Here is an 18,743-nt window from a genome sequence, read left to right on the forward strand (position 1 = left end):
AGGTTGAAAAGAAATAGTGGTGCTTTCTAAAATTTTTCCCAGTGTCCTTATATTGCTTTCATGTTGAATTCTGCATCTTCTCATGAAATGTCACCGATGACTTTTCTCCAGTCAGCTTTAACTGCTATATCTGTGAAATTTTTGTCTTGAGCCACATAATTGCAAATTGTGAGCAACTCATCTTTCAGATGCTAGAGGAAAGAAACTCAATCTCCAAATGATACTTTTCTTATCTATGGATAAGGGGGAGAAAGTCTTATATATACTGTCATGTTTCCTCAGAAAAACTGCCATCTCTTTAAAAAAATACTGTTTGAAAGCAGTAAATGGTACAGAACAACAAGCTGTCAGAGGAAAGACCAGGGATATTTTAAGACCTGGCATAACATTTGTAGAAATTCTCAGCACCGGAGTAGACATCATAATCTTGGGAAAGGTTGCACTGAATTCAAATGACTGATCTTCACATGGATGGAAGGGTATTTCTCTGCCTTAAAGGAAAAATTTTCTTGATTGGAAAAGAGATCTGCTCAATTTATGCCTTTTTTAGATTCTTTGCTTCAAACACATTGTTGTAAGACTATTAACTGATTTTTTTTTAAAAGTCTGTTAACGATAATATTTTAATCAGTTTATCTTAATTCCTTCAGGCAACTCAAGGACAGGAAAGACTAAACATTACTGGGATATTAGGAGTGGTGATGGGGAAATTTTTTTTTTTTTTTCTGCAAGAAGCCAAACAATGTAAGGAAAGAAGAATAAGGTGCAATTAATGATTACTTTTTAATGTGAACAATGAAGAAACATGTCCAGAGGGAACATGTGAATTTTCAAATGAGAAGAAAGTGATTTCTTCTCTTATACGAATTCTCTATCTGTAATATAAACATTTAATTAACTACTTTATCTGCCGTTGAGAAAAAGAAAAATAGAAGACTGAAAGAGATAAAAACTAAATTATACTGCAATCAACCAGGAGTGAAATACTAAGTAAAACTATAAAGAAAATGCCTCACACTTAAAAAGAACGAAATACAGACAACAATGAGATGAGAACATTTCCCTTATTTCCTTCTTTAATTAACCAACCTGAGCTGGTAGCAAGATACTCTGAGTTCAAAGTGTTGCAGGAGACTGAACGTGATCCACCTTCACTGTGTGATCCTTTCACAAAACGATGGGCACTAAAGAAAACCGTCTCTAACAATGAGAAGTCTATCATTTCTCACAATCAAGCTTTCTACGCTTGTACTGCACGTTTTATCTCTAAGTATTTTTACACCTATTGTCTACTGGATTGGACAAAACAAAGGGGAAATATCCACAAAGCTAATGTTGGTGAGTAATTGAAGCGATAACTAAGTTCTGAGTGGCATTTCCATTTCTGTTCTGCTAAAGTGAATGATGTTAAGTAGATGTTAAGTCGAAAACTCTAATTGCTTTTGAGATGGGGATTAAATCTATCAATGATTTTTGCCCTGTTCTCTTATTTTAGATATGGTTGTGAATCCTATATGAAAAGTATATTCCTTTCCTCTTCACTCCCACACATTCATGCCACACACAAACTCACGTATACATTTATGGTTTTGTATATGGTTTGTAGACACATTACCTTATAGAAAAGGCAAGTAACATAAAGGAGGAAAAGCCTGTATATGAGACAAGAGTGAGGACTGCAGCAAACTTGAGTAAGTCAATCACTTGAGGGGATAACTCCTAATTATCTCCAGTCAATTACTGACACAGGAGAATGTAAGTCAGTACTGCTAGATTTTCTTATTTTGCAAGAGAAGCCATGAACCCATATGTTTTATAAAATCTCTCAATATTTATATAGTGTCAATTAGTTCAACCTAACTCAACAAACCAAACAAGGGAACAGAACACCTTCCTCACTAAAAGCTTATGTCAGTAGGTTGTTTTTAATCAGTTCCCTATCAGGATATTGCCTCTGGCTTGGCAGAGAATATGAGGAGGCTTATATTTTAATTTCTCCTTTTCACTCCCCTAGGCTGGGAGGTCTTGGACAAGTCCTATAAATATAAGGAATTTGTATCACAAAAACAAACTGATTTGATGTTTTAAAGGATAAGAGCATTTAGAGAACATTTTATCCCACTTATTTATTTTAGAGATGAAGGTATTCAAGTCTAGATAGACCGCTTGATTTATCTAAGGTCCTAGGGGAAAGTAATGTAAGAGTTTACACTAGAAACATAACTTCAGGACCCCAGTCCATGGAGCTACTCTTGTTTAAAGCAACGAGAATATTCAGGTCAAGCAGGGATGAAATCATAACTACAATTTTTAATTAAAAAAAATTCACTGTTTAAGAACCACTAGAGAACCTCTCCAGCAATACAGCATAGTCTCTATCACAACCTTTTTTTAGAATTATTTTTTAAATGTTTATTTATTTTTGAGAGACAGAATGCAAGCAGGGGAGGGACAGAGAGAGAGGGAGGCACAGAATCTGAAGCAGGTTCCAGGCACTGGGCTGTCAGCACAGAGCCCGATGTGGGACTTGAACTCATAAGCTGTGATAGCGACCAGAGCTGAAGTCAGATGCTCAAATGACTGAGCCACCCAGGTGCCCCTCTATCACAATTTTACTCTGAAATCTGCACTGAACGGATGAATGAGTAATTGAATCCATTATGAGAGAAATCATTGTAGTCAGGACAAAAAGGTCATCATTAAGAAGCCAATGACCAAAACAACGGAGGGAATCTGTGGTTCAGGGATAAACTGAACTCATGAAAATGCCTTACCTCTCACTGGAAACAGTATTAAATAAAAGAGAACAAAACAGCTCCTTCCTGATGAATCTCTGATTTAGAGCTGAATGGGAATGAATATAGTCTTTCCTAGATATGATTTCTGACTGCTCTTTACTAATGCTGGAAATTCAATTTATTGACTCTATCAAAGTGCCCTGCAGAGAAGAGTATACGCCCTGGCTGAATGTAGGAGATAAAAAGAAACTCGATATTAAAGATGGTTTACATGATAGGCCACAGAAAATATAGCCAAGTCAAGCATGCCCTTGCTTGTGGCTTATTAAAATTCCTTTCTTTTTTCAGGAAAATGTATATACTTTATGGAGATCTGGCCTAGAATTTAATGCACGTTGTTTTTATATTCCCTGTGAATTCCCGCCGCTCCCAAGCTCAAAAAACTTGTCTCCTGCCTTCCTCTCCAGTTGGTCTACTGATTAATTTTTCTCTTTTATGAAAAATTGAAATGCGAGACGAATAAGACAAGCATTGTCCAACTCTTAAAAATGTTAAGGATTGGTTTGAAATATTTTTATAAAGTATCAAGCAGAATATATAAATGATACAGATGACAGTCAATAAATATGATAAATTATGCTATCAATATTCTAGTTTGATGTAACAGGGTGAAGCTCCCCTCTGTAAAATATTTCTTGTTGCATAAAATTTTAGCTATCATTTTTCCACCTTGTCCTTTAACACCCCCATAAAATGGGGTGTTAGTAGAACACGTAAGAGAGGATTGTAAATTTTATTTATGATTATTTGGTTTTAGATTTGTAGGTAGCCGGCTGGAAAGGTCAGGTATGAAGTCTGGGTGGAAATACGTGACGCGTGAGTCAGAGCCATGGTCAATGCCACTGCAGGACATCCACACAGTGCCTACACTCAGTATGAATGCTTGTGGAGTTTCTGCCCATTGTGGTTCAAATCACAGAAATGGGGATTTTGAGTCAATGCAAAAAAGACCCTCTACTGAGATGAGAAATGCATTGCATTGGTTCATGCAGGTTCTTTGCTTTGTGTATGTGTTTGTTTTCAAGTCTCCTTTTCCTCAAGATGAGTGTAAGCAGATATTTCAACTCATGAATGTCTATCAGTTGGCCTATGTGTGTCCCATTCTGAGACACAATGGCTACTCTTGGAGGCTACGAAACATTCTTTGGGAAAGTGATAACTGACATTTATTGAACACTTACACGTGCCAGGCACTAGGCACTAACTTCCATGTATTATCTCTTGTAAATCTTACAATAACTATATCAGTTTGAGTCTACTGTCAACTTCTTTTAGCCTAACACTTAGGTTAAGCCACTTGCCCCATCCAGATCTTTCTGCCTAAAATGTTAATCCTCACAAGGTTTCAACTTCATTCTTTAGTGTCATGATCGCAGAATGACTGGGGACTTGGTAATGGTCATAACATTAAGATCATTCATTTCAGCCATGAAAATAAACTCTGGAAAAATACCTGAATCTATCGTGAATCGGACAAGAGCTTTAAATATGTTTTCTGTCCTAGGTTCTTAATCCCCTTTGGTTTTATTTCCATGGGGATTTATGCTGTTTTGGCAGCCACAGCTCACTGTTGACTCAGAGTATTCCTACCAGCCATTAAAATCCCCATCCTTTTTTTTTTTTTAAATCCATGCTACTAAGAAGTCTTGTTTTTTCCCTTCTCTAGTCACACTGGAGGAACTTTTGGACATAAGTGCTGAATTTAGATTTGTTAACAATATTCATCTAAATTTTTCTGATCTTTGTTTTTAAATAAATTATAGACAGTTCTAGGAATTATGATGTTTTGGTATTTTCTTGATCTTCAACAGCAAAACATCCATGGATTTTGGCCATTTTTGAACTGCCCAGTTTGAGCATCGTTCCTACTTGGAGTGAATTATTAGCCTAAATCATGGTGGGAAGCAGATCCCCCAGCCTCTGATTATAGAACTCAAAGGAGGCAGAGTCCCTCTCCCTGTCCCTGGCAGCCTGGGCATGAGCCCGTGACTGGGACTGGCCATTCAGATGATCCTGCCAGGGCCCAAGAATCTTTTTTTTTTTTTAAACATTTATTTATTGTTGAGAGACAGAGAGAGACAGAGCATGAGCAGGGGAGGCGCAGAGAGAGAGGGAGACACAGAATCCGAAGCAGGCTCCAGGCACCGAGCTGTCAGCACAGAGCCCGACGCGGGGCTTGAACCCACAAAACCGCAAGATCATGACCTGAGCCAAAGTCAGCTGATTAACCAACTGAGCCAGCCAGGGGCTGCAGGGCCCGAGAATCTTAAGGGAATGATATGGAGATGTAGGAACAGTGCAGACATACTCACAGGGAGGTGGCAAGGCAGAGGATGCAGGTTTGAAAGGCCGAGGCATGGGGCTGGCTCCTGCATTTTCACAGCATGGCCTGGGCTGGTTCCTGTTGCCCACGTTTCTTCAGTTCTTGAGCATCCACAGAGTTGTTTCTTCAGCCTTCACATACATGCCTCTCCCACCCCCGCAACTCTCTTTGGTGCTAAAGATAGCCAGTCACTTTCCAGCACTTGCAACTGCAACCCCTGACGGAGGCAGTTCACCCCTCTGGTCTTCTGCTCTCACATGAAAGTGAGAGCCCGCCATCTCACAGCTGGACCAGAGCCACAGTCTCCTGCCTCTGCGTTCCCCCACACCGTGATCTTCATCCTGCAGCCCACCGGGCCATCACTTAAAACTGCAAGTCGTGTGAGGCCACTCATCGCATAAAACCCCTCAGTGGCTTTCCATCCCATGAGGACCCAAACCCTAGCCTTCTACCTTGATTGCCTCCATTTTCAACCTCACATCCCTTCACTTCCTCCCACCCCCAAACTCCAATCCTTGATTACACAGAGCCTGGGCTTACTTCTGAGTATTTATGGTTTAGGGTGGTTGCTAGATTTAAAAAGCTCTTTCACTATCAGGAGGATTAAAAAAAAATCAGTTGCTGTTTACCTGGAATTCAAATTTTACTGGGCGTGTCCTGTATTTTTGTTTGCTAAATCTGGAAACTTACACCTGTGGTTCCTCGGCCTGGCCCTCTCCTCTCTCACTTCCTCACCGAGGCCTCACTAAATCACCTATCCAAAGATGCCACCCCCCACCAATGATGCTGCCTTTACACCATATTTATCAAAGCACTTACTCTCTCTCCAGTTACCTTACACTTCCAGTCGTGACTATATATAGGCTTACCTGTTTTGGATGTGCCTCCAACTAGAAAGTGAATTTCATGGGGACACTCGTCTTGACTGCACTGGCCTCTGCTGTACTCCAGCACCCAGAACTGTGAATGGCAAGCGGGAGATGTTCCATAAATATATACTGAAAGAGCAAGTGAAATTAATGTCTGATAGGAAGCCAAAGAGGGAACCCGAAATTCAATCATTTTCCAAGGAAAATCTTTCTCCTTTCCTTTTTAAAAAAAGTTTCTAACTGTGTGCCAATTACCCCCGAACTTTAAAAGTAATCTATATAGTAATAGCACTGGGCTTGCATAAAAGTCCACTTGCAATAAGGCATATTACCCAAAAACCATGGTTATTTCATTAGAAATACTCAACGGGACACTGACTCCTAGGAAGCTACGTGTAGTTTCCTTTCTCCTCAGTGAAGGTAGGATAATTATACCATTTTTCAAATCTAATTTGCTTTGTATCCTCTCTCTGAAAGGCGAGAAAGACACAATGAAGACTTGCCTTATTGTTTTTCTATTTTTGTTTGAACACGGATTTGAAAAGGATCCCTCACTGTTCCCCTTATTTCTCTGACACCCTGAATGTTCCTTGTGCTACCTCCAGTATGATGAATGGGACGCCAGGACCACATGAGTTTATTACATAAGGAGGCATCTGTTTTTCCCCTTTTCAGCCCAGCTTCATAAGAGCCATCAGTATTTTAATAGAGTTGGGTATCTATCTGGAGGTTTATAAACCTGGGAAAATGAGTTTGTGTTCCACCATGTAGACATGGATAGTTTTATTAATTTGGAGAACTGATCCCCCTGGAGAATGAGATTCTGTCTGAGCTGTCGGCTAGGCTTTCAGTCGTTCTGAAGTCCTATGCTTCTATTTTGTGAATAGAACTGCAGAGCCTACAGAGAGATGCAACCTTTCTATAATTTGGAGAAGGATGGGGCCAAATGTGAAGTGAAATTGAGAATGCACATCATTGTGACAAGAGCCCCATCCAGACTGAGAGAGGGAGGGAAACAAAGGCAGGAAAAGAGGGGGCTGGTGGGGAGGAAAGAATTTACTGATCCTGTAACTGAGAAGTCTGGAGGTAGGTCTGGCTCAGGTATGGTTTGATACAGGGGTGCATCTCATGCCATTTCACTTTTTCTGTCTCCAACTTCCACCTCCTTCTTGCCTGGCTCCATTTTTGGTAAGGTTGTCCATAAAACAGTGGCATGATGCCTGCCAGTCTCTCCAATCTCTGTTTCATCCAACTAGTGACCTCAGCAGAAATAAGAACTTCTCTTTGCTAATTCTGTCAACAAATGTCCCAGCGCTGATTCTCAAGAGGCTAACAGCTGGCTCAAGTGCCTTCCCTTGAAGCCATGTCTGTCACCAGGGGGATAGAACATACTTATTAGCCAGCCCAGGTCAATCCTGCCCCTTGGTCAAGGAGGAAGTGGTAAGTAATATTGACTGTGAGTGGGGAAGGGCTGATTTATTGAAGAAATTTGGGGTGCTGTTTCTAAATAAAGAAGGAATGATTATATAGCCTTCTTCTCCGCCCCACCCCCACTGCCCCTTTCCCCATAATGCTCTACTGCTCTTACACTAATGACTTCCTAATAGCTCAGTACATTTGGAGGCCCAGAGGCTGCCGTCACTTCATTGTACCAAGATGAACACTGCAGACATGTTAATATAAACTGGACAAGATGTACATTTGGCTTTCAAAAGACTAGACAGCAAACAGCAAAGTATATTCCTGAAGGTGTTTTCTTTCAGGCAACAAGTCACAGAGCAGAAGAAAGACCCTTCCTTTGCAAGACTTTCACATACTACATGTTTCCTCATCCTATTTCTCTCAGTTCTCTCAAATTCAGGAGTGTTTTTGGAAAGAACAACACAGCTTAGAGTAACAATAGGGACTGCCTACATTATTCATCTAAATTTAACTTACAGATGAAATAATGATTATGCCCCATTCCTAAATATATAAAACCATCACCATGCATAATAATGATAAGCCATCTTGCTGTGTGCTTCCTATTCCCCAGTCACTAAGTGAATAATGCTACAACAACCTTATGGGGCAGGTACTATTATTACCTCCATTTTACAGACAAAGAAACCGAGGCACAGAGAAGTTAAGTAACTTACTCCAAGTAACACAGCTATGAAATTGTAGAGCTGGACTCAAACCTAGGCAGTCTGATTTGGGCACCTGTGCTTTCACCATCAGATTTTGTGTGTCTCACCACGTTTTGAATTTGGACAATCATCCTCCCTGAAGTGGTGTATCTGAGTGTTATCAGCCATACTCTGCCAATGATGGAACCAAGGCTTAGAGAAGGGAGGAGGGCAGGTTTCAGATTTTCTGACTCCTATCTTAGCATTGTCAGTAATTCCTGGCTCGTGTTCTAAGCTGTCCTGCCTGCACTGTGCTCTCCCATCCCCCTACCACTCCTTCCAGGCAAACCTAGCGTGAGATAAACAAACATCAGACCAACCCGTGACGTTGGTGAGAACAAAACCATTGGACCCAGACTGCTTTCGTCTGGATGCCAACTCCGTCTCTTACTCACAGGCCCATCACCCCCAAACTTTAAAAAAGTAATCTGTATAGTAACAGCATAGGTTATGACTCCTCTGGTCTTCAGTAAGTGCCCCAAAGAGTCCCTATAAATAAGGATGAAATGAATTACTGTCTATAAGAGTGTTGAGAACAGTGCCTGGCACACAATACATATTCCAGGACCCATGTGTGCAGGGCCTTTTACTATTAGTCGTCAGGACTTCATACTGTTTAAAACACAAATCATCCCTCCCACCCCACACCCAAGGACATGTGGTAGTGAATTTACTTTGTATTCTAATGATCTCTCTCTTTCAATATCTATATCTACACTCAACTTTTTTTACTAGTGTTCTTACTCCAACAGAGAGAGTCTCATGACTCTGGCCATTTTCTGTCAAGTTAATCTGCTGACTTGGAATAACAAGCATGAGGAGGTGTGGGAGACCAAAGCCTAGGTGTGGAACAGTCAGGAGAAGTGAGACGGAACCTGAACCCAGGCACCTAAGGACCTGTGTGATCTTAGGAAAGTTACTCGACTTCTCTGAATTCCACTCCGTTCTGTGAAAAATGAGACTAGGAACACTTCCAGAACCGAGTGATGTGAGGCTGACTAGTGCCTGTACTAAAGGCATGGCACACAGCCGGAAGTGGCAGCCGTTACCAGTAATGATTCAGCAGGTCTTATTACATCAGTGTTTTTCTGATTATGTGCTTTTTGCTTGTGAGAGCAGAGTCTTTGGAAGGTCTTTCAGAATTTTGCCTGCTTTGTGATGGTCTTTGCGGGCAGATGGTTCAGAGCAATGCACCTGTTTACTGGCCAGCTCTTTAGTCTCCAGACATAAGCATTTTTATATTTACTCTTCATGAATATAGCAGTTATGTGATGTTTTAAAACTGTGGCCCAGTAATAAATGCCCAGCAGCCCAGATTCAGCTTCTATTTACTGAATCTCTGTGTGCCAGACATTTTACTATCGTCTACGCACTGAGCCTAGGACACTGGGAATTAATGGAACAGGAAATGCAACTTGCCTAAGTCATCGAGTTCCAAAGATGGGGGGCCAGCTCTAAAACTCACGCTCTTCCAGTCTATTAATTATTTTCCCTCCTCTCCTTCTCCCTTTCCCTCCTGTCTTCCCTTCTTTCCTTCCTCTCTTCTTCACTCCCTCTCCTTTCTTCTTCCTTTATCACCTCTTCTTTCCTTCCCATTCCCCCTCCCTTTTTTTTTTTAATGTTTATTTATTTTTGAGAGAGAGAGCACGAGTAGGGAAGGGACAGAGAGAGAAGGAGACAGAGAATCTGAAGCAGGCTTCACGCTGACAGCAGAGAGCCGATATGGGGATCGAACTCACAAACCAAGAGGTCATGACCTGAGCTGAAGTCAGATGCTTAACTGACTGAGCCACCCAGGTGCCCCTCCCTCACCTTCTTCTTCATCCAACAGATGTTTTCTGAGGACCTACAAGAATGTTAGGGTCTTGCTGATGTCTGGGACAAAAAAAAAATGAAGGAAACACTTCCAGATACAGGTGACTTACTAGTCTCGAAAATCATTTTCTCAAGTAACTGTGGGGTTCTCATGAGTGAATACCCACCACAACTCAAATCTTGGACAATCTATTAGGTGTCATCCCAGGTGATTTCAAGTAAAGTTCTTTGTTTTCTCTTGAAACGTTGACATGTAGGCTCTTGCCAGGAAATTTGAATTTAGAGTATGGATTTTATTAATGAAAGAAACAATACAAATATAAAAAATAGAAAATCTAAGGGTGAAAATTAGGCCATGAAACTATCAGTATATTGGTGCTTAAAAGGATATTACTGTGGTATCATATTCTATGCCCATATAACTTTCTTAAATCCATTTGTATAGGCCTGACAAAGAGAAGGAAAGGTAGAGTGAGTAGAAGGGAGATGACAGAGAGAGGACAATGTAAATAATGCAGGAAATGTAAGCCGTACTCCATCAGTGTCCTCCTTGGATTGAGCTTGGGATCTGATGGGAATCTACTATTTCCAGGCTTACCTCACAGTGCAGGTACCTTGCCATGCTTAATGTGATTCTAGAGCTTAAAAGTATATTTTTTTATTATACATGTCCCCTAAATGCCAAGGACCTAGTGCTCAAAAAAAAGGGGGGGGGTGGTGATCTTAATGGCTGTGCAAGAGTGACAGACAACAGCATGTTGATCTCTAATGCAGTGCCATTTAAGGGCTTATCAAGATGGTAATTTTGACGGCACACATCTTTCAGCTTACATTCTGACTTAGGAAGCTTACCGTCTTGTGGTAAAACACACCTCTGCAGTATGTTTAAAATCAGTGTCTGCTAAGCTCCCTATGTAATATATAATGGATGTGCATTTGCAAATTGTAATAATCTCTAGAAGGAGATAATTTGCAAGGACATTAACTTGATAGGCAGGGCACCATTAATTAGAAATCTTAGCATGTTGACTTCTAAATGGCGAATTAAGCCTCTATTGAGATCAACTGCAGGTAAGAGGCAAGGAAGAACAAGCCAGGAATATGAAAATAGTGTTCACCTTTGAATTTGACTCAGCTCAGAGAGACAGTAAAGTCCAGGAGGAAATCTGGGTAAGAAAAAAGTATCCACCAACATATTAAAAAAGAAACCACAGGGAAAAATAAAAGCTTTCAAAATTAAAAATAGAATCCATTACCTGTTGAAACACTTGCATCACTGCGAGATCTGAAAACACTCTCCGGATTGCTTTTTTAAAACAAGTGTGTAAAATGTCTTGAAATCCTCCAGAGACACATCAACCATTTTACTAGATTTAAATATTTCTTATATAATTTGACATTATGGTGTTTTTCCCCACACATCACAAGAATGTAAAGTGATACCATTTTAACTGTCAAGAAATAGAGAAGCATCACACTTATATTTAAGTCCTGCCATTTTGTCACTTCTTTCTCCCTTTTAAAAATTTGATGGGCATCAGGAACCTCCATTCCTTAGTTTTAAACCTATCCATCACAACCTGGATTTGGACGCTGCTGAGTATGTGCCTTTGAGAAGTTTTACTGAGGGTTGATCGGGGGGAGGGTGCGGGAGAGGGGAAAACAGGTGATGGGCATTGAGGAGGGCACTTGTTGGGATGAGCACTGACTGTTGTACGTAAGCGATGAATCATGGGAATCTACCCCCGAAACCAAGAGCACGCTGTATACACTGTATGTTAGCCAACTTGACAGCAAATTATATTTAAAAACAAGAAGTAAGTTTTGAACTCTTCAATTATTGATCATTTGCTACAGTTTCCTGAGTAGTTTGGACTGAAAGCGGCAGGCTTGCCCGGAATCACCAAGAAGAGGGATGGCTGGCAAGGCAAAGGACGCCCAAAGTTTTCTTCTCTCCTTCACGGACCACTCTCCAGAGGCGCGCTGGGCAGTAAATAAACAAGCTCCTCTTTTCTTCTGACTCTCACAACCCCAGGTAAAACATGCCCCTGAGAAGCACGTTAGGGAACCGACAAAAGAAAAGTACCCCTCTTTCAGACATCTTATTATTTGGAAACCAACAAAGCGTCAGGTAACCATTTCACAAGCTTTTGATTAGAGTTTTCTCAGTTTTAAGCGACAGAACAACCCTGGACCTCTTTCTTATCTTAGGCAAGAGAAAGCGTACTCTGGAACCATAACCTAGAGAAGGTGCAAGTGCATGATAGAGGCTCCAAGGCAACTTCGAAAAGTGGTGACCCCAGACACATTATTACTAGGGAAGGGGCAGGCGGCCACAGGGCCTTTGCTGGGGGAAGTCCCACTGGCCCTTCCTCTGCTCCTTCTGCCATGTCCTCAAGATTCAAACACCTAGGACAGAGAGCCTCAATGTCAGACTTTAGGTAATAGGGCTGCCACTTCCAGCCCAATCCGGCCTTCTAATGAACTCTGAGTTTTAAGAACTGTACTAAGTTCTCTCTTTTTTTTTTAATTAAAAAAATTTTTTTTCAATGTTTATTTATTTTTGAGAGACAGAGAGAGACAGAGCGTGAGTAGGGAAGGGGGAGAGAGAGAGGGAGACACAGAATCCGAAGCAGGCTCCAGGCTCTGAGCTGTCAGCACAGAGCCCGATGTGGGGCTCCAACCCACAAACCGTAAGATCATAACCTGGGCCGAAGTCGGACGCCCAACTGACTGAGCCACCCAGGCGCCCCAAAGTTCTCTTTTAAAGAATAAGCAAGAGCTAAATTTTCCCACTTTCAGTTACCTGTGTTCCACTTGCCACCAACATTCTTTAAACATTTATTTTGGGTATGTAGATAATAAATTGGAAACATGTTTATTAAATGACAACAAATAAGCCATTACTAATTAATTCTCCTGATTTGGAGTTCATTTACTGATATTTGAAGTAAAATGTGCATTTTCTCCAGAGAGCTACTGAAGATAAATTGTTTTCTAAAAGAATGGGAACAAAAATTTGTCATGCAAATTTTTTCACTCATTCACGGGAAAAAATCCTCATGGCTGGCAAAGAGTCTTATTTCAGTGGTTTCTTATAGTGTTCTGATGAAAGAGCCAGTTTGAAGCTGCAAAAATATGTATAGAGGGGCCCCTGGGTGGCTCAGTCTGTGAAGCACCCGACTCTTGGTTTCAGCTCAGGTCAAGATCTCACGGTTCATGAGTTCAGGCCCCACATCAGAGTCTGCGCTGGCAGTGAGGAACCTGCTTGGAATTCTCTGCCTCTGCCCCTCCCCCACTTGCACTGTCTTCTGTTTCTCTCAAAATAAATAAACTTTAAAAAATATGTACAGAAAATATGAAAACGTATTTTTATTATAATGGGACACCACTCACGGGATTCCACACAAGGTGAGCCGGGGACATACCTCTGCTCCAAGTACAACATAGCATTCCAACAAAAACTGAATTGTTCTAAACTAAATTGACCCCAAATGCTGGTCCTCGAGGAAAGCACCTGTGTCTCCATGAGTCCACAAGGTCATTCTGGAAGAAGTACTTGTCTGGGACTAGGGAGCCTCCCATCTGTTTTATCTTCCACTCTCAAGTGTCTCAGTGTTAAAGTAAAAATTCTGGGCTCTATGCCTTCTAATTCCTCTTCATCAGCACTAGACTTAATTATTTACATGTAATTTGTGGGAAGGTTAGCGCTTAATTTTTAAAGCAAGTGATCATCAGTGCCTTAACAAGTCATGTTTCATACCGATGGGGGTGTAAAAAATGCGAACTATTCAGTCTCCTGTTTTTCCCATAAAATGAAAAAAATCTGAAACCACCTATTTCCCATGATCTCATCATAACCCACTCCCTTACCTTCTGTTTACTGCTAGTGTTGAAATTGGCATGAACCTGGCTGGATCCACTATTCAATGAGCTGTGTAGAGATTACGTGTCATAGAAGGAGTCCAACAACAATTATGTGCCAAGAACTCTCACTCCAGGAGCTCCCACCTCTGTGTGGCCATGGAAGAGTGGGGGGGGCATGTTACAGCAGAGTTTCCAGTTAACTACATACTATTACAGTCTTATAAATATCGATGCTGCCACGTTCTATCCATTCTTCTTTCTGATTTTCAATATTTTCCAAATGGCATGCAATATGAAAAACTTAAGGCACATCAGACCCAGGAGAAGTGGGAGGGAACTTCATTAGACATACTAAAATGTGTTAACATAAATATTACTGGATTTGAATATTAAATTTTACCAGCATATAGCTTGTGAATTTAACACCTCTGCTGAAAATGACCCTGCTGGAAGCTTGCCCTGTGTGTGTAATTCTAAGAAAGAGATTCAAGAGTTCTCCTTCATAGAAATGGAACATCTGTCATCATATCGCTAACTGGACTAACTAGAGAGAGCCAGCACTGGGGACTTTGCATTTTTATTTTGGCATTTTAAAGACTTCTCATGTCTTTTCCCCGCCATAAATATCTCCATTTCCTCTTACACTTCCTTCTTCCTCCTCTGCTGCCGCTTCTCCTTAGACACAGCTCTGTTCTCATTTCCATGAAACTCTGGTCTAACATCAGTTAAACATTCTCTACAGGGCCTGGAGCTCTTTGGAAAATAGATGTTATATAGATCTAATGAATAAATAAAAGACCAGCTATATCCTCAGGCCCTCGCATTGCCTACTGCTGATGAAGTTAGCAATTTTCTAGGATTTGACTAAGTATGTTACTGCAAAGAAGACTATGAAACAGAGTAAACTTCATTTAAATGAGGAGAGGAGACTTTGGGGATAATTCCAACCACAGTAAGGGTCTAATCATATCGTCTGTACTTATTCCTTTTGTATTTTTATATTTTTGGCTAAGGTATCTGTATCCAGCTCTTATTCATAAGACATTAAAATGCATTTTATAAACCTTCACTCCTTCTGTATTGCACTTCTATTTTTCTGTTGGAATAACACATGCATAGTTAGGAAGCCTGTGTGTTTATGTAATTATATTTGGGTTTCTGGAAAATTCCTCTAGGGATACTTGATTGATTTAAAATAAACGAAAGATCATTTGTAAGCTTATGGGAGGCTTGGAGAGTTGAAAGCAGCGGTATGCTGAGTACAGACTCTGGTATCATTATAAGAGGACCATAAACATTGCTGTTTCGGCTTTGCTGATCCCTCAATTGCCACAGATTCTCCACTTAATCACATATCTCAACATCTAAAAATTCGAAAAAATTCTCTTTCTCTTTTGTCCCAACACATTAGGTCTTTTTATTATTCAAGCAAAGGACAGTGATGTCTTTGGAAGTGACAATTTATTTTGTGCCTGCTTCTCTCCACAGTGCCAATGGCTGGAGCAAGGGAAGTGATGTGAATTGCACTCTGTGAAATAATGAAGCAAATAAGGGGTGTCTTCAGATGGGAGTGAGCACATTTACATTTGTAAATATTTCCTATATGGGTGCTTTAATTGTGTGAAAATAATTCACTGACATGGACATAATGTGGAGTGGAAAGGGGAGAAACACAGAAGGATTTTATAGGCACTCCCCTTGGGACAGTTTTCTTGGAATGAGTCAGGCCTAGTCTCCTAAGCTATATGGATGATGCATTTTATTGGCTTTCCCTGTCATTTTAATAAGATGATTTTGGTCTCAGAAGTATGTCTTTGTTTAATATATTGGCCGGTATGGTAATGAGCTACTGCTTAAAAAAAAAAGTGGTATGCCATCAAAAGGGCTCATCTTGGAAGATTTGCATTTTTCTCTGGAAAATATTTATAAAGTAAATTTCCTGAAAATTGCCTAGTACATTTAATCACAGCTGATTGGCCTAAGAGTGAGCATCTGACATACAGTTAGTCAAGCCATAACAACGAATAACCTGTGAGATAGCAGAATTCAGCAATAGAAAAAATAAAATGAGCCCCTGTGATTGTCTATCTCTTGGGAGTTTGAACTGGGAAAAGCGAGAGAAGGAGGTAACTAGGAGTCAAGTCTGTAAGTCTGAATAGAGAGGCCCTACCAGGGTTAGACCATGGCAGGCGGTGGCTAGGAGGGATCTCCAACCACGAGAAAGTGCCAGCTATATGATAAAGATAGTATCATATCAACAGGGCACAAAGTTAGAAATCACAGTTGGATAGGGAATAAAGCTCAGCACAAGTATTTGCTATATTATCCCCTTTTTCCTTCCTTTTCCTCTTCCTTTCTTTCTTCTTTCCTTTCTTTGATCTATCTTCCCTTCCTTCCTTCCTGCCTTCCTTCCTTCCCCTCTTCCTTCATCGTTTTCTTCTTTCTTCTCTTCCTTTCTCCCTTCTATTTCTTTCACAAACATTTCCTAAAACTGTTATCTCAGGAGGCAGCCATAATGACAAACAGGACAGACATAGGTGCTGCTTTCATTACGGGGGCTTTAATCAAATAAAGGGAATGGACAAGTACCAGGTCCTTGCTCTAACCTTGGTCTCCAGATTCATGGAGTAATATAGGTGAAGTCATTTGCTCAGATGGCAGGATCTTAGGGCATACAACATGGACAGGGACACAGACCAAACCTGAGAGAGCAGGGAAAAGAAGTGACAAGTGCCAGAATGACAACCTCCACCAGCCTACTCTCCACGATACCACCCCACTCTCCCTCCTCTCCATGCAATTTTCCAGAAGACACAGACCGTTTCTGACAGGTGGTCCCTGTATCATGAGAGATCATAACTCGTCCTATAATATCCTAAAGAGGCCATGGTTAGATTCCTTGGATCCTGTGGCAGAACTCGAAAGTCTTAGAACACTCTGTATCTGATAACCCTGATGAGTTACTGGAGGTGTCCTCAGTGTATAGTAGAGTGTTATGGTAGAGGATCCCTGTTGTGCCAGGATATCTACTGAGTGGATGGATGGATGGATGGATGGGTGGATGGATGGATGGATGGATGGATGGGTGGATGGGTGGATGGATGGATGGATGGGTGGATGGGTGGATGGGTGGATGGATGGATGGGTGGATGGGTGGATGGGTGGATGGGTGGATGGTGAGACTGGAGAAGCAAGCAGAGGCCAAGCCTACACCCCACTCCAGCACAGATGGCAAAAAGCCTCAGGCCATGCAATCGGGGCATGCCTTCTTCAAGGTGTATAAACCATGGGCATTTAAGGGCAAAAATCTCTACCAATGGGATTTTTGTTCCTACTGTCAAGATTTCAAGGAATGATAATGATGGTTTGTTTTAAGCATAATAGATTTCCTACACCAAGAAATCGACGATATTAACTACATCTTGCCAAGAATGCTGGCTGCACCTGAAACTGCCCATTGGAAAGTAAAGAAGATATTGAATAAACCTTAAATCCAGCCTCTTTTTGGATGTCATTAAGGTGGCAACCGAACATTTATCAGACAATACAATCAATGCAGAGACTCAGTCTGCCTATTTCAGGCCCATGTTTTCTATGGTCACATTTCTGGGGGTTTTAATTTCCCAGTTAACTACCTCCACTCTCCTCTGTAGTGGTTTGGGGTAGACACAAATTTGTTTTCCAGATGGACAGAACACCCCATCATTGGAAATGCCTTACTAAAGAGGAGAGCAGTTCCAAGGAGGTATTTATGGAACACTGGCTGTGGGCCAATCATATGCCAAAGTGTAAAATATGTATATAATCTCATTTAATCATCTGGGCACTCCTACTAGATGATTACATGTAGTGCCATGTTCAAGGTCACACATGGAAGGAATGGTCGGAGTAGATTTTGAACCCAAGAAGGATACAGAGAAACATACAAAGCAGGCAACCTTGTGGAGACAGAGGCAGAGACGAGTTCAGCTACCACAGCTGAGGAATGTCTGGGGCCACTGGAAGCTGGAATAGGCAAGGAAAGATACTCCTTCAGAAACACTGGAGGGAGGAAGCCCTATCAATACCTTCATTTTGGACTTCAGGCCTTCAGAAATGTGAGAGAATACATTCTTATTATGTTAAGCCACCAGAGTTATGGCAGCCGTGTTACGGCAGCCCCCAGAAACTGGTATGTTCCCCATCAAAAAGACAACCAATAAACAGACATAGATGGATATATAAGTGAATGACTTGAGGAGTCAGTGAGTGGTAACTAATTCTCTACATCAAACCAGGGACTTTTAGAAATTTACTGGACAGCTAGATCTTACCAGGTGGGTAAATGGAGATATAAAGGGGTGGAAACACCTGCCTGAGGTCCCAGGATGAGTTAAGAACCCATTATTTCTGGACTCCCACTCTTTCCCACCTACCACCAAGTTTTGCTGGCACTCTGTTATGATTCTAAAGCAACTTCTTGTAATTACACTTGATCTCTGCAAGAGCTTCATAACGGAGGCAGAATCAAAGTAGGCTAGGCATTGCGATAGATGAGCTAAAAGCTAAAAAGGTGCAATTAAGAATCTCTTAACTGTAGTGTCAGTTGCAAAAACTCTTCCACAAGCTTGAAGGCTGCAGAGTGGGAGGCTGATACGTCAACGCTTTTCTCTTCTTTGCTTATCTCAGCCAATGTGATATTTTGTTCTTGTAGGGGAACGTGTTTGCTCTGAACCTCTCCACCTCTCTGCCTTAGCCCACGCTGTACCCTCTGCTTGGATTGCCTGGCCTGTATGTCTACATATCAAAATCCTACTCTCTTTAAGACTTAACTCAAACACCGGCTCTCCTCTGACCTTTTGAGCTCTGAGCTCTCTAGCATTTAGAGATGTCAGCAGCTTCTGGGTCTTAGCTTGCTGGCCCG

General features: G+C 41.2%; 1 long non-coding RNA gene across 1 annotated transcript in view; it reads right to left on the bottom strand.

Moving 5' to 3' along the window:
- Positions 1-5,062: 5,062 nt before the first annotated feature.
- Positions 5,063-18,743, bottom strand: part of LOC109279066 (uncharacterized) — a 236,446-nt gene continuing 222,765 nt past the window's right edge. The window contains exon 5 of the long non-coding RNA XR_008420572.1: positions 5,063-6,081. This is a non-coding gene — a long non-coding RNA (uncharacterized LOC109279066). The remainder of the gene's footprint in view (positions 6,082-18,743) is intronic.

This window comes from Panthera pardus, unplaced genomic scaffold, assembly GCF_024362965.1.
Source record: "Panthera pardus isolate Hobbes unplaced genomic scaffold, ASM2436296v1 HiC_scaffold_8, whole genome shotgun sequence".
Classification (NCBI taxonomy): Eukaryota; Metazoa; Chordata; class Mammalia; order Carnivora; family Felidae; genus Panthera; species Panthera pardus.